At 42.4% G+C, this 15042-nt stretch overlaps 1 long non-coding RNA gene across 2 annotated transcripts in view; it reads left to right on the top strand.

Annotated features, from left to right (window-relative positions):
• LOC121011779 (uncharacterized) overlaps nucleotides 1-13043 on the top strand; it is a 114032-nt gene extending 100989 nt beyond the window's left edge. For both annotated transcript variants that reach the window (XR_005781757.1, XR_005781758.1), the window contains one exon: nucleotides 12681-13043. This is a non-coding gene — a long non-coding RNA (uncharacterized LOC121011779). The remainder of the gene's footprint in view (nucleotides 1-12680) is intronic.
• Nucleotides 13044-15042: the final 1999 nt, after the last annotated feature.

Here is a 15042-nt window from a genome sequence, read left to right as displayed (position 1 = left end):
TTGTTAAAACTAACACCCAACGAAAACAAACATTTGGATCTTTGGAGCTCTATAAAGAAGGCAATTAACAGGTTATAAATGGGGTAGGCTTCTGATGTTTTAATTTGGGGCTTCAGAATTTCAACTTATGTCTCTGATACACATCACTGCATCGTTATTGAGGCTGTATAAAGGTTCCCCTCCCACCCCACCTTTACTTCTAGTCTTTTAAAACTAGGTAGAAAATTTATGTATGGCATTGCTGAACGATACTTTCCAAATAGGAGTCTCCGATCTCTCTGTGATTAATTGTGCACTTGATTAACCTTAATTGCCAAGATAGCAAAAAAAAAAAAAAAAAAAAAAAAAAAAAGAGCACCCTTACTATTTTGTGTTTGATCATAGTTGTGGAAGAACCAAAAAAAATAAAAAATAAAAAATATTGGTTTGAGGAGAGAATAATTAGCAAATTAATTAATTGAGGTCTGTGTATATCTTTATTTTCAAGGCATTTATTGGCCTTGACTAAAATATTCTCTTTTTTTTAAAGCGTATTTATTTATTTTCACAGAGACAGAGACAGTGGGAGTGGGGGAGAGGCAGGGAGAGAGAGGGAGAGAGATAATCCCAAGCAGTCTCTGTGCTGGAAGAGGCTTGAACTCACAAAACTGTGAGATGGAGACCTGAGCCAAAACAGAGTCAGATGCTTAACCAGCTGAGCCACCCCAGTGCCCCTAGAATATTCTATTTTCATTCCCTAAAGGGGCAGTGAAGCTATTAAGTAGAGGCATAGTTAGTTAGTTGGGAGGGCATGGCTGTGTTCCATCCTTTTTTCTTTCTTTTTTTAAAGTTAAGAATGAGATTGGAAATTCTAAAATACTAAGGGTTATGAAGCAGAGAGAAATAACCCAGGGGCCTCTAGAGGCATCGGATCCAGGATACACAATGAGGAATTGACCTTGGAAAGCCCTATTCTGAGGGTTTTACATGCATTCCATTGAAAACTCACAACAACTTCCTGAAGTAGGGTTTATCATTGTTCCTATTTGTCAGATGAGAAAACTGAGGCCTAGAGAGATTAAGTAATATGTGCCTATTCACAGAGCTAGTAAGTGGGCGCATAAGGACTTTTATCCCTGTGATGTGGCCTGAAATTCTTAGAGGTATATTATAATTAGGTACTGTAGCAAAAGTAGTTAACATGATGTCCTTCTGTCACTAGATGCTTAAAAGGTGCCAAAATATGTTAGGTAGTATTAATTTATTTGGATTTCGTAGTAAGACAAAGTCAACTGGTGTTTATGAATTTCAAGGTCTCAAGCCAAGAGGCAATGATAACCCTTAAAAACGGTAAAAGCAGGAGACTGAGAAACGCGGTCTTTGCCCTTCCCTGCTGTACTCAGTGTGGTTGATAGAGGACCCCTATTCTGTAACCCCAGTTACACGGGTGTGTTCGGGGGGGAGGGGATGGGGAGGTAGTGAGAAGGATAGGCCACTCCCATCAATCACAGAGAGACGGACCTTCTTTTTGGTTTGTCCTCACAATTTTAAAACAGCCAGTGAAATCAATCACTTTGGAGTCGGGGCAGATTCATACCTGTTTGGCAACACACAGAAAAAGCGGCCAAAGCGCTCGGCTGATGGCCTCCGATCGATGCTCACAAAATTAAGAAGGCCACTTGACCTGGCTCCCTTTTGCTTTCCGACCCTAAACTCCCAGCTGTTTTGTGAAAGGAGTGTACTCTAAGGGCCAACGCTGAGGCTTGGCCCCTTAATTTTCCTGTTTCACTAGGGAGAGTGGGGTGAGGGAGTGAGGCGCCATGTATGGAGGTGGGTAAGGTGCACACCGACTTCAAACTCCTTGCTTTTTTCGAGCTACGTCTCCCTGAACTGGTCTCTAAAGAGCCATACTTAGTGCTGTGTTTGCTTAAAGACTAGCAAATTTAGAGCTTCCACTCATGTGATGTTGAAAGGTTTTGTAGCCATTCTCTTAATGTGGTTTTGACACCTTACAGCCCATCATTACATAAATAAGGTCTGTGATATTTAAGCAGATTTTTATTTAAATTTCCTTTTGCTCTTTAGTGTTTTTGTCTCTTGCTTGTAACTTTGAGAGGACTGTATCAGGGCTTACACAGTTAACAAAAGCAAACTAAAGCAAATAATCACCTTCTAATACTTCTTTCAGCATATTCTAATTTTTTAATGGAGAAAATGCATTCTTAAATTAAATATGCATAATAAGGAATACTAATAATAAGAATAAAGTGGAATATGTGAGAATGAATCTAGTGTTGTAAGCAAATGCATTTGATTTTCTAAGGATAAAAGCTGGCTCGAATCCGTAAGAATCAGTGCAAAAAAAGAAAAGCCTCATAATGTTCACAAATTGTCCATAATTGTATGGATTTTAAATATAAAAGTTGGCAGTGGGAAAAGCTAAAAGCCATTAGGAAATATACCATTGTGCAATGCACTAGGAGCAGTAAGTCACAATCGTCTGAAAAAATCCCTAGTAGAGTTTTCTAAAATTTTGATAACCGTACTTGAGACTTATCTTGATGTTTACTACAATGCATGCATTGTTCAGCATGGCATGGCCTAATGCATATATGAATCATATTTGAAAAGAGCTACTAATTAACATGAATAGTCTTCGTCTGTGAAGGTCGTTTATTGCGAAGTTCTTTTTTTTTTTTTTTTTTTTTTTTTGCTTTTTCTCTAGTTGGATATTGCTAAAGGAGCCCTCAACAACAGCCATTAGTTTAAGAGACTAGTCTGTTTTCTGCCTGGCATTCGGTTATAGTTTTAAAGAGTCTTTTTCTCCCGTGAAGAAGCCATAAAAATAATACTTAAAAGTAAGAGGGAGAGAGAAGAGGAGAGGAGAGACCTTTCTCTTACTGAGCGATACATCCGTTCATTAAGTTTTATTCTGTGATCAACTGTATTCTCTCATGAACTTTTCGCTATAGTATCTAAGAATTGTTTGGCCAAGTTGTTAGACTTTATTTCAAATGGGATTGATCAGGAGTTTTTCTTTGAAAACTGGGTTGGCCAGCACTTTCCTAGGATTCACTGGGACAGGCCCTGAGATGTTTTCCACAGAAGCAAAAACACTTTGGGGCTAGGTTCTACTATTTTGCACTGAAGGAACTTCCAGAACCTTCCACTGGTTTAATTTTGGGATGCCGTAGGTTTTTTTGGCTTACGTGTTTTCAGAAACTTAGCCAGGATGAAGGGATTTCTAAGGACTGTTGGGAAACAATATTACCCCCTGCTAAAAATCTCTCTTAGCTAAAAACCTTCACTGGGAGCTTTGTCTCCATTTGTCATAGTTAATTTTATGTGTCAAATTGGCTAGGTTATGGTATCTAGTTGTCTCGTTGAACTAAACAAACAGACCGGGCTAGTCTAAATGTTGCTCTGAAGATGTTTTTTAGATGTGATTAACATTTAGATCAGTGCACTTTGAGTAAAGCAGATTACCCTCAGTAATGTGGGTGGGCCTCTGCCAATTGGTTGAAAGCTTTAAGGCGAAGACTGAAGTTTCCCAAAGAAAAAGAAACTCTGCCTCAGTAATGCAATGTGGAAATCTTGCCTGAGTTTCTCGCCTGCGGATTTTGGACTCGAGACTACACTACCAACTTCTTCCCGAATTTCCCACTTGACAGCCTGTCTAGAGACTTGCCAAGCCCCACAATCCTGCGAGCTAATTCCTTAAAATAATATCTACCTATCGACCTATGTATCAATCATCTATCTATCTATCTATCTTCTATCATCATCTCTATTCTATTGGTTCTGTTTCTCTGGAGAACCCTGACTCATTCAATACATCATGTAAAACCAGTAGTAAGTTTATAGCACAGAACATGCTCTTGGCCTCTCAAAAGAGAACTGGGTTTTCTTGAGGCAACAAAGGGATTAACGAGCCAATCACTTTGTGAGTTTTGCCTCTAAGATACCAGATGACCTATTTGATAAATATATACATTATTTGTGCTACTGGTCAATCCGGTTGGATTAATTCCCTGAGACTTTGTTAATTATACGTGGGGTTTTTTCGTGTATGATAACTGTGGAAGTGTTGAGTGGCTGTTATTGGAATCGCCTGAATCACTCCAGCAAGACTTGGCTTTGGAAATATCAAACAGCAGTTCTCACGCTGACTTTGTAACAAATACTTTTGATATTAAGTTTTGAACCATGTGAATGCTTTAAAAGACAAAATTAAATCCAAAGTACCTAAGACAACCTTCAGCTTGTACCCACTTGCCACAGGTATCTCACACTACTCGTTAGCCAGTGAGAGGAGCACACACATGGGGAGGGATGAATCCCCTCAGATATCACCCTTTCCATCTTCCTGGTCCCCTCTATTCTTGAAGTCGATGTACACAATCAGTGTTCATTGACGGTTCATCACGTACAAGTGTCTTACTCAGCTCAGCTGCTGTAACAAAACAAAACAAAACGCCATAAACAATGTGGCTTAAACAACAGAAATTTATTTTCTGGAGATCGGGAAGTCCAAGGTCAAGGTCCAGTAGAGTTCAATGTCTTTTGAGGGCTCTCTTCCTGACTTACAGATAATCACCTTTTTTTGCTGTGCCCTCACATGGCCTTTCTTCGGTGCATGAATGTGGAGAGAAAGACTCCAGCCTCACAATCTCGTTTAACCTTAATTACCTCCTGAAGGCCCCATTTAACCTTAATTACCTCCTGAAGGCGCGCTCTTCAAATACAGTTACGTTGGGGGGTAGGGCTTTAATACATGAATTTGTGGGAGAGGGGACCCAATTCAGTCCATCACAACGAGGCACTCTGTTTTGTACTCAAGATATTTCTTAATTGGGCAGTCTCCTGGAGACTGCAACGTTGCAGGGTGTATTGGACAAATGTACAGATGTCTTGAGGCAGAATGTGATAAATGCTAAAAGCAAGGGTCTACAGGACTGTGAGGGATGGAGTGGTCACATACAGCAAGGTGATCAGGAGAAACTCCCGAAGCAGGAGCCCTTGCATTAGGTGCTGAAGGGAAGTAGGACTTTTGCCAGTGATAAGATACATAAGACAAGTAGTCGAAGGGCAAGGGATGGAGATGTTTAGGGAAGACGGGCTGGTCCAGGTTGTCTGGAGTGCACTAAAGTGCAGCAGGGATTGTGGTAAGAAGGGTAGACTGAGGTCAGAGAAGTGAGGGACTGACATTCCAAGGGACTTTTTGGGAAGGTATTGGTGAGTCATCAGAAACTTTTGCCTCAGGAGGTGCTGGTGATTTTATAAACTTCCTTTTACTGCCACTGAACACACTGCCTCAGACCTCTTTACTGGAAAAGTCTGATTTTACCATTAAGAAACTGATGCCTTCAAAGTTGGGCCATTCCCCCTCCAAATGGAACCTTGCCCTCTCACGGAAACATGTCTGTGGGGGTAACTGACAGGGGTTGGGCAGACAGTCAGGGGCAGGAAATGACGAGGCTCTGAATGAAGGAGTTTTCTCAAATGAATTGCAGAAAGGATGTTCCAGTGTGTTTTCCTGTTTGGGAAGTTTAATTCTTCACGGTTTGCTTGGCTGTCAGAACGCTTCACATTTTTATTTGTGAACATACACGGTGATCATCCTTAAGACAAAAAAATCTGATGGCAGGTCCCTCGATGCCCTTGTTCAGAGCAGATGTTGCAGTCAGAGCTGGGCTTTCAATTCTCACCTCTGAGATGTTGTAAATTGCATTAAGAAGCATCTCCCCTGGTCTTCATGTTTTACATACAACTTATTAAGGTAATGTTGGGGAAAGACGTTGAAATAGACAAAAGTTAACAGATTTGTAGATCGCTACGACAGAGCCGTCATCTGCACTGATGCAATTACTCACAGCTCATGTGACAACCAAAATATATGAACTCAACAGGGGAGTCAAAAAGAAAGAGGCACACACTCAGTTCATCAATATGGAACAGCTTTGCAGACCTAGAAAGTTCAGAAAAATGTAAACATTAGTTTTTGTGTTGGGGGGGCACTCACAGAAGGGTGATAGAAGCAGAGACGGACAGCCCAGAGGGTATCTTCCCTTAGAAAATGGTAGGGCTCAGAGGACTATGGATCCTGAGCTGAGAAAGGAAGTTTTTTTCTCTTAGTGGGAAATGAAGTTCTCTTGCCCCACTTCTCTTCACGGTGAGCTCTTCTCTCAGCATCCCTGATGTGGGATCATCTCACCTCTCCTTGAACCCTTCCACAGCCTGAGCTTCGTACATTCCAACTTGTTGTTTGGACTCTGTTGGACATAACCTACGTCTGCATGGCAGGGTGAAAATTGGATAAACAGCCACGCTGACTCCGGGGAGATTTTTTTTATGCAAACATCTGTTTCTTGAATTTGGCCAGGGTAAGGCCTAGGGGAAGGCGGAATTTCGATTGACGAAATAAGATCAAGAAGATGCTGCCTCCTTTTTTTTTTTTTCTTCCTGTTTCAGGGCATATAAACTCTGTTTCCCTTCAGCATTACACAGGGATGAAATCCTTTGCAAGTTTCCCCTGATACTGGGTTTATGTCCAATTCTAGTTTAGATGAGATCATGTGGATGCTTTTTCTGGTACTTTGCTGTACTACAGATGTAACTTGCTTTGAAAGAAATCTCATGCATGCATTTAAAAATGTGAATTTAGAGTAAATGTGAATAGAGCAATCAACAAATATTTACGAAGCACTTCCGTGTGCCCAGCGCTGGTCAATACTCTAAAGTGTATTAAAAGTGTGGATAAATGAACCCTTGTATGTAGGAAATCTAAAGTTTTAAATGTGTTTTTTTAATGTTTTGTTTATTTTTGAGACAGAGAGAGAGACAGAGCATGAGCAGGGGAGGGGCAGAGAGAGAGGGAGACGCAGAATCTGAAGCAGGCTCCAGGCTCTGAGCTGTCAGCACAGAGCCAGATGCAGGGCTCGAACTCACGAACCGAGAGATCATGACCTGAGCCGAAGTCGGATGCCCAGCCAACTGAGCCGCCCAGGTGCCCCAGGAAATCTAAAGGTTTAAGAGGAAGTTGAAGGTACAAAGGACAAGAAAATACAACCTATGGTTCGGTACTAAGTTGTAAGTCACCAATATTAGTAGCTGCGGCTATCTGTAATAGGAGAAGGCAGGGTGAACCCCCGAAGCTGAAGAATTCAAAAAGAAGCTTGAATCATGCAGGATCTAAGGTGCTGAGAAGCTCTGACCAGGTGGAGCCTGGGAGAGGGGCCTTTCCAGTGAAGGAAATTGCAGGAGCTGTCAACAAAAGTTATCATGTCAATTGATCGTTCGCTGACTAAGGGCTAATTACATGGAACATTGTTATCCCCACTTACCAAAGGGGAGATGAAACTTGGTAACAGATAAATAACAACAATAACAACCATAGCTAACACTCATTTAGCCCTCACTATGTTCCCAGAACTGTTCTAGGTGCTTTGTGTGTTTTAAATTATTTGTGGCTTGTAACAAGCCCGATGTTGTCCAACCTCAGCGTTGTGGCTAGTGTGGCTACAAGGGGCTGGTGTTGGCGGTCATGTCTTTGTAGGTAGATTCCTGGAGGTGTGGTCATGGTGACCTCTCCCACAGGCTTCCAGCTCTCTCTAGGCCAGCTTGCTGACCAGAGAGTACCAGGTAAATTCTATCCTTATACCCCCATTAGGCACGAGGAAACTGAAGCACATAGAAATTAAGAGACTAACCCAAGGTCACCCAGGCAGTGAGTGGCTGACCTGGGATGAGACCCAAGCTTCTCCAGTTCTAAAGCCCACAGTCTGCGATGCTAAATGAATGAGGAGAGCAGAAGCTGGGCGAGCAAAAGAATTTTGACCTGGCGGGAAGGATGGGGTGCTGAGGTGGGGGAGGGGTTGCATATGAGAGGTAAGGAGAAGTGGACGGGCATTATTTCATTCTCAAACAATTCTCTGTGTGCACTTGTGAACTTAAAATGTGAGTCTGGGGGCGCCTGGGTGGCGCAGTCGGTTAAGCGTCCGACTTCAGCCAGGTCACGATCTCGCGGTCCGTGAGTTCGAGCCCCGCGTCAGGCTCTGGGCTGATGGCTCGGAACCTGGAGCCTGTTTCCGATTCTGTGTCTCCCTCTCTCTCTGCCCCTCCCCCGTTCATGCTCTGTCTCTCTCTGTCCCAAAAATAAATAAACGTTGAAAAAAAAAAAAATGTGAGTCTGATCTCCAACATTCAGGCTTTGCAAAACATTTCAGGACACCAACATTACATACAGGAGGCACCAAGTCCTTCCTGTACAGAAGGAAACTCATCGAATATTGGTCTCAAGATTCCCCACCGATTCAGTCTTCCCCCAAGGCCCGAGCCTCCAGACAAGAGGGACACAAAAGCAAACATGGGCCTCCCCACCTCTACACAGGTTCTTCTCTTATGAAGTACCAGTTATTAATTTTGAAACATTCCTTGTGTCTCTATATTTACCTTCTACACGGGTCTTGATCCTTGGAATTTAGTGAAGATATAGGATCGTGTGGGCCCTCTTTGCATCTGGTGGTGGGACAACCAACAACCTAACTGGAAAAAAAAATAGATATTAGGTTGGTACTCAGAACCGGCTAAGTTGGGGGAGACAGGCAGTGATGTAGTCAGAGGGGATCCGGATAATTTTTCCTCTTATCAACACCCTATTGCTAAAATTCCCTTAGTAATGATTCATTTCTCTGGGCCTTTTTCCATAATAAAGCCAACAAATCTGGTGGAAAAAATACCTAACCCAGTGGTTTGAAACAGCATCTTAGACCAATTTATTTTTCTTAAATGAATTCTGAATTATAAAGTCAATGTACAAGATAAAAGGTGAGATAGTCTGGAGGAATCAGGGGCCAGGAAGGGCTGGGGGCTCCTCTTGCTGGCTTAGCCTTTGCCTTATCCTCCACATTAGTCCCGGAGGCAACTCGGAGTCTTGGGGCTGTGGAACTTCCCAGGAAATCCTTCATGCATCTCATTTAGGACACAAGCCACAAAATGCCTGACTAACCAACGTCTTAAACACATAAGGTTTCATTTTTCTGATAAAAATAAAAGTCTGAGAGGAGTGAGCTGCCAGTGTTGGTTCAGGGGATCAGAGATTTCGGGGCAAATGTCTCTGAGAGTTTCTTTGTTTTCTTTTCTTTTCTTTTCTTTTCTTTTTTTTTTTTTTCCTTTCTCCTTTTTTCTCTTTCTTTCTTTCTTTCCTTTTTTTCCTTCCCTCCTTCCCTCCTTTCCTTCCTTCCTTCCTTCCTTCCTTCCTTCCTTCCTTCCTTCCCTCCCTCCTTCTCTCCCTCCCTTCTTTCTTTCATTCTTTCTTTCCCTTGTGATCTAAAGAAAAGGAGGTTGCTTCAGCTCCAGTCATCACGTTTTTGCTCAGGGGAGGAAGACAGAAGGTCACTGCCAGCCAGTGTTCCTTAAAAGCAAGAACACATAGGAATGCAAACTGGTGCAGCTGTTTTGGAAAGCAGTATGGAGTTTCCTCCAAAAGTCAAAACTAGAACTTCCCTGTTACCCAGCAATTGCACTACTAGGTATTTATCCAAAGATTACCAAAATGCTGGTTCAAAGAAGCACATGCACCCCATGTTTATAGCAGCACTATCAACAATAGCCAAATTATGGAAAGCACCCAAATGTCCATCGACGGATGAATGGATAAAGAAGATGTGGTTATATACACAATGGAATATTAGTTGGAGATCAAAAAGCATGAAATCTTGCCATTTGCAGCAACTTGGATGAAACTAGACTGTATTATGTTAAGTGAAGTAAGTTAATCAGAGAAAGACACATATGTGATTTCACTCATGTAGAATTTAAGAAACAAAACAGATAGATGAACATAGGGGAAGGGAAGGAAAAATAAAATGAGATAGAAACAGAGAGGGAGGCAAACCACAAGAGACTTGTAAATACAGAGAACAAACTGAGGGTGGCTGGAGGAGTTGGGGGGGGGGAATGGGCTAAATGGGTGATGGGCATTAAGGGGGGGCACTTGCTGGGATGAGCACTGTGTGTCATATGTAAGTGATGAATCACTAAATTCTATTCCTGAAACCAATACTATATTATATGTTAACTAACATGAATTTAAATTAAAAAAATAAAGAAATGAAATATTTTTTTTTTAATAAATAAAGAGCATTAAAGACTTTCCTGAAAACTTCAGCAGACATCTGCTTAAGCATTTCTGGCCTGAAATATGCCACATGGCCACTGTAAGGTGCAAAGGATTCTGGGAAAAGAAATATTCAGTTAGCCCTATTGCCACCCCAAAGAATACTGGGATTCTATTGTCAAGGAAGAATCCAGGTGTGGCTATGGAATAGATAACAGTGTAAGCCACAGCCTGGCTCTTCTCTTTATGTAGCTCATGAAGGAAAACACGACATTTTAAAGTTTTTGTTATAGAAATTGCATATAAGATGAACTTATACTACAAAACTAGTGACTTCCCTTTTGAGGGGAGCAAGGGAGTTTAGGTCCTGGTAGGTTGCTGATGGAGAAAGGGTGCTAGAAGGGGGAAAAGGGGTAAAGAAAATGACAGAAAAGCATTGAAGATAAACTACTGGCAATTCATAGGGCACTCCATGCAATTTTGACTGAATGTACCTGATTTGTCTGGTAGGATGACAGATATTCTGGAACAATGAGCCTAATACGATGCTGCAGCGTCTTAAAAATTGTAGAGTTTGTTTCAAGTGTAAGCAGCATGGCTGCTCAACCAAATACATTCGCTTGATTATCCAGGAAACTGCTTTGTTGCAGCACAACTGAACTTACTGGAATATGATAAAATAGAAGGAAATGTCAGTAAAACATGTTTCAGAACACACACACACACACACACACACACACACACACACACTAAAGATAAAAACCCGTATAGGGTACCTGCTTTCTCAATGCCTTTCTGCTAAACAGTGAATTTTGCTCCCATGTCTCTCCCTTCCTGCTAAATGGATCATCAGGGGACAGGTGATCGTATCTGTTTGGGGGTGTAGTTATGAAACATTTTCAGTGGAGAGCATGAGCCGGGACTTGTCCTGAAAAACAGAACAAAAAGAAATTATTAATCATGTTTCCCTTTGTATATTTACTGTTTTGCTTCTGAAGGGAGTATTAGTCCACTAAGAGGTGCATAATTAGGAGATATGCCAGATGGGTAATCAATGTGATTTTAAATTTTTATAGAGAGAGAACAGAGCTGTAGCTTGGATTTTTTTTTTAGAAGGTACTTTAGCTCTGTGCATTTAAAAACAAACATCTTGCGTTAGAAGGTTACTGTCTTCCATGCAATGACGTTGAATATGTTCTTAAATCCTTTTATTTAAAAAACAAAACAGGGGCGCCTGGGTGGCGCAGTCGGTTAAGCGTCCGACTTCAGCCAGGTCACGATCTCGCGGTCCGTGAGTTCGAGCCCCGCGTCGGGCTCTGGGCTGATGGCTCAGAGCCTGGAGCCTGTTTCCGATTCTGTGTCTTCCTCTCTCTCTGCCCCTCCCCCGTTCATGCTCTGTCTCTCTCTGTCCCAAAAATAAATAAACGTTGAAAAAAAAAATAAAAAAAAATAAAAAACAAAACTGGCCTGATGGACTAGAAGACCTGAATGGGCTACCAAATGGACAAGAAAAGCTAACATGCAGAGATGGGAACGGAGGTCTCCTGCTAGGAGCGGCTGAGAGCTTTATTTAATTATAATCATCATTATATCAAACAACCAAACAAACAAACTGAACATTCCACTTCCCTTTCCTGTCTTTGCAGTCCATGAAGATTTACTTGTTCTCTCAGTTCTCGGTCTACAGGAAGCCCTTTCTGGATCCCCTTATTTAAGCAAAGCAAGTGAGACCTTTGGCTAAAGGGGTGGCTGTCTGGCCAATGAGACGGGCTTGGTAATGGGATCACCTTATGGGACCAGGCAGCAGAGCTGACGCCTCAAGGGCAGAGTTTTTTAAAACTGTGGGTTCTGACACATTAGGGAACCGTGAAATCAATCAAGAGGGCTCTGATTGCATATTATTTCTTAATCCAAGAGAGTTGCCCAGAAAAAAATCGAATAAAAAAATCTAAATGTGAGTCACATGTAAGGGTTGCATTATTTATGAAATTTTTGTTCCAATAATAAATCTGCGTCCTCATAGAAATCATTTTTCTTTACGTGGGTCATGGTCAAAAAAGTTTGAAAAATACTTCAGCAGGGTTAAGTGCGAGAGGGCAGTTGGCCTTGAGCTGACAACTTGAGCCGGAAGGGAAGGGGGTGGTGTAGTCTCTGGGCCCCTCATGTCCCTGTGAACACCTGCCAGGGTTTGTAACACATTGAGCCGTGGGTGTGTGCATCTTCAATATTCTCACACACATACTCTTTCACACGAAGTTGAGAACATTTTTGCCAAGTTACCCATCCAAAAACACCATTTGGAATTTGATTGGGATTACGTTACATTTATAGCATAACTTGGGGGAGAACTGACATCTTTGCTTAGTTGAATCTGCCAGTCCAAGGGTGTGTGTGTGGGGGGGGGGGGTCTGCACTTACTCTAGTATTTTTCTAGATCGCTCAGCTCTGTTTATGTTATTTTTTACAAATGCTTTTCATTTTTTACTTTCCTGTTGGCTCCTCTCTGTCTGGCATATATTTTAGTTCCTTGTGAGTATATGTAGGTATTTTTCTGTTTTGACACCATTTTCTTTTCTTCTTTCAGGTGTCCTGACCTCTCTGGTCACTGAACTTGGAGTCGTCGTCCATGCATTCCTGCTCCTGCTCCTGCTGTTCCGCTGTGCAGAAAGCCTTTCCCTGCACTTCCCGTGGAATGTCTGCACAGTTGTTACCACGGCTTGGCTGCTCCCCTAGGCAGAGCTGTCTCTCCGGAGGATTACTGCAATTGCCTACTAACGGGTCTCTCAGTTTCTTCTCTTACCCACCTGCCATTCCCCACATAGCCATTGGGGTGATCATAACATCCAGGTGGGGCACCTGGATGGCTCAGTCAGTTGAGCATCTGACTTTGACTCCAGTCATGATCTTGCGGTTCGTGAGTTCAAGCCCCACGTCGAGCTCACTGCTGTCGGCACAGAGCCCACTTCGGATCCTCTGCCCTCTCTCTCTCTGCCCCTCCCCAGCTTGCACCCTCTCAAAAATAAATAAAAAACAAAACAAAAAAAAATTAAAAAAACACATAAATCAAGATCCTGTCACTTTCCTCCCTAAAACATCTAATGGCTTCTATTGGCTTTGCAAACATCCAAACACGATTCAAGACCCATGGGGCTTCCCATGATGTGGTTCCTGCTCACTTCTTTGACGTGGTCTCTTGGACTTTTCCTCATCATTTGTGACACTTTGGCCACACTGGCTTTCCTTTAGGGCCTCAACAGTCCAAGCCTGTGCCTCCTTTGGTGCGTTGGCTATTAGCTATTTCTGTGACTCCAGATGCTCCTGCTTATGAGGCCCATGTGGCTAGATCTTTCTGGACATGTGGACACCACACACGTTTTTAAATTCTGATTTTGGGAGGCCCTTTCTGAACCCCAATATAAAATGGCACTCTCCACACATCTGTTCTCAATGTATCATCTTTTTTTTAAAAAACGTTTATTTTTCAGAGAGCAAGAGAGAGAGAGAAAGCAAGCGCATGGGCGAGTGGGGAAGGGGCAGAGAGAAAGAAGGGGGACAGGGTATCTAAAGCAGGCTCTGTGCTTACGGCACACAGCCCAATGTGGGGCTTGAACTCACGAATGGTGAAATCATGACCCAAGCCAAAGTCAGATGCTTAATCCACTGAGCCGCCCAGGCACCCCTCATCTTTTATTAAGACTCTATATAGTATGTGCAATTTCCTTCTTTATTATCTCTTTCCCACTCCCCACCCCACCCCTGCACATGAGACTGCAGATTCCATTTGAGTGGAGATGACTATCTCCCAGCCCCACAAAGGCACTAAATAAATATTTGTTGACTTAATGAATAGTTCTATAAAGCAGGTACCATACCAAATACGAAGCATAGAAAATGTTTGTTCCTTATCTTTAGAAAGTCTACACTCGGACGGCAGGGATGCTGTGATTGCCTCTGACTTTTCTGAAATCAACTTGTTGTGTATATGTGTGTGTGTAGAAGCAGGGCTATGTGGAAGGGAGTCCTTTAGAAATTAACTATTAGAATATATTTTAACTGGTAAGACTATGTTCGTTGTTGAGGATATTTTTAATTTGATTTTACAAAGTTTTGGTGACTTTTCTGTAGGTAAGCCGGGAACTGTGGAAGAGATGCCCAGATGAATAAACTACTTTCTGTCCTTAAAGGAGAATGCTTTTAAGTGGGGTAAAAAGATTTGTAAAAACACAGTAAGGCATGGGCCTTAATTGTGGTGGAGTGAAGTTCTGGGACATCAGGGCTATGTCTCGAACTGTCCCAGGATTGTGGTGAATGTCCTTTGCTTTTTCATACTAAACCATTACCAACTGATCTCACTTCAATTGATTTAAACTTGCCTTGGGTGGAGTTACCATTCTCCCCCTCAAAAGAGGGAACGGTGATTAGATCTATAATTTGGAGGCAAACCAGAGGACGAATGAGCCTTTCTAAGGGAAAAGTCCTATGGTATGTTCTATAAAAATGAAAATCATGTGAATGAGATTCAAAAGCTTCCCACCCACATGGTAGTGGGTGACCCTGACTCTCACACCTTCAGTGTAAGATTCTATCTCACACCTGAGGTAGGATTAGAACCTGTGTCTCCTCGTGTTGCATGTGTAATGCCTCCTACCACTTGAGTCCACCTGTCTGAGGAGTCCTTTAGCTTTGGACGTGGGTTCTGTTTCCATGGCGAGTAGTACCAGGGTGTGGAAGGGCCAGGCTGATCTTCCCCTTGGATCCTAAGTTGTTTGCCACGCTCCATGTAAATTAATTGTATGTCGATAGAGGCCACAGAATCTGAAATAGAGGCAGCCTGTGTTGAATGAATGTAAAAAAAATCTGAGAGCCAAGAGGAGGAGGACGGAGCATAGAATATACATGGAGAAGCTTCCGGACAGCATGGAGGGGCCGTTACCTCAGGACTTCAT

This window comes from Herpailurus yagouaroundi, unplaced genomic scaffold (genome assembly GCF_014898765.1).
Source record: "Herpailurus yagouaroundi ecotype Mexico unplaced genomic scaffold, PumYag 195, whole genome shotgun sequence".
NCBI lineage: Eukaryota > Metazoa > Chordata > Mammalia > Carnivora > Felidae > Herpailurus > Herpailurus yagouaroundi.
The sequence above is the reverse complement of the archived record's forward strand: the minus strand, read 5'-3'. Positions and strand labels throughout refer to the sequence as shown.